Source organism: Sinocyclocheilus anshuiensis, unplaced genomic scaffold (assembly GCF_001515605.1).
Source record: "Sinocyclocheilus anshuiensis isolate Anshui unplaced genomic scaffold, SAMN03320099.WGS_v1.1 scaffold2081, whole genome shotgun sequence".
Lineage (NCBI taxonomy): Eukaryota > Metazoa > Chordata > Actinopteri > Cypriniformes > Cyprinidae > Sinocyclocheilus > Sinocyclocheilus anshuiensis.
This window is the reverse complement of record NW_015548360.1, coordinates 266043-267951: the sequence shown is the minus strand read 5'-3', so window position 1 is coordinate 267951 and position 1909 is coordinate 266043.

The following is a 1909-nucleotide window of genomic DNA, read 5'->3' as shown; positions in this document are numbered from 1 at the left end:
TTGCATTACTTTCGCGTTACTTTTTAAATATAAGCAGGGCTTGATTGTTTTTAATATAAGAAGTTCTATTTATAGCAAATATAAAACCCCTTTCACACCAAAAAGTGTAATGAATAAACCTCAGGCTGAAGCAAAAGTAAATTCACGTCTGTACAGTAGAACGCAGGAGAAGAAACACTCTTCAGCAATAAAAAAACAAAGCACAATTGTTAGTTTCTCTAAAGTCATTTTTGCTTATAGTATGGTTGAACTGGATCATCAAAGGTCAGCAGCAAAGACATTGGTTAATAAAATGGGATTAGATACATTTGTGTTATTTAACATATTTAATTATTGCAGGTTTGCATCATATTCTGAGTTTGCATTTCACTGTTTTAATTCATTTTGATGAATACTAAATCTGTTTTTTGTGAGTGGGATGAATTAATGCACATTCACATTTAGTCTAGAACTACAGTCAAATAATGTTCACACAGCACACACAACGCCTCTGTACTCCCGATTTCTCCCAATATGGGGACAGGAGAGCTGTCAGTCAATAAATGGGAAAACAAAGTAACTGGCATTACTTTTTTGAAAAAGTATCTCAGATATTTTCTTGTAAATTAAAAAAGTAATGCGTTACTTTACTAGTTACTTGAAAAAAGTAATCTGATTACGTAACTCGCATTACTTGTAATGAGTTACCCCCAACACTGGTAGTGATATTTTATCAGTGGTTTTCAAACCTCTCCATGAAGTACCCCCAGCACTGCACATTTTGTATGTCTCCCTATATCTGACGCACCCACTTCAGGTCTTGCAGTCTCCACTAATGAGCTGATTAGTTGAATCAGGTGTCATAGATGAGGGAGACATAGAAAATGTGCAGGGCTGGGGGTACTCCAGGACAGGTTTGAGAACCATTGTTTTAGTTGATACCCTAGATATCAACTAAAAAACGGCGGGCCCCACAACCACCGAAGACTGTGGGCTCAGCTCATCCTCCTCCTCCTGTGAGAGCTCTCTGGCTGCTGCCACAACGCCAGGGCCCAAACCCTCCTCCATCTGTTGTAGCCGGTGAACCAAAAACAACTGATAACAGCTCTCAGTGATATGTGTCGGGTCCCCGCTATAATAGCAGCAACATTCATCACAAATGTTTACAGAATAGAAAGTCTAAGGCCTTCTCAAGCCGTACGGCTGACCCATCTAATCTGCGGCCTATTATGCATCAAAGTAAGATTGCTGTAGAGACACAAAGTAGTGCCATCAAGTTAGCATTTTTAAACATTCGCTCACTAAAAAATAAATCATGTCTGATCAATTACTTAATAACCACAAACAACCTGGATTTAAGACAGCTGCAGTGCAACAGTCCTCAATGAAACAGCCCCTCCTAACTTTACTTTCATGAGTGTCTGCAGGACTGTTAGGAGAGTTGGAGGTGTAGCTGCTCTATTTAAAGATGTCTATCAATGCAAACAAGTGTCATTTGGTCAGTACTTGTCTTTTTAATATCTAGGTATTGTGCTGAAAGGTGCTTCATGCATTTTGTTTATCATTATTTACAGGCCTCCAAAATACTCTCCAGCCTTTGTTGAAGAGTTCACAGAAATGTTATCAATGATTTCCTCAGAGTTTGACTGTTTTGCTATTGCAGGGGATTTTAATATTCACATAGATTATGCAGAAATCAAAACTACAAAAGAAATTATAACTATTTTAAACAATTTTGACCTGATTCAGCATGTGCATGGACCCACACACAATCGTGGACATACTCTAGATTTAATCATCAGTAGGGGTCTAAACATTTCATCCATTGTTATTAAGGACGTAGCACTAATCACTTCTGTATTTTCTTTGATATATTGATCTCTGCTGAATCTAGATCTGTCTCTGTCAGAAAGAGATGCATTAACGAAAA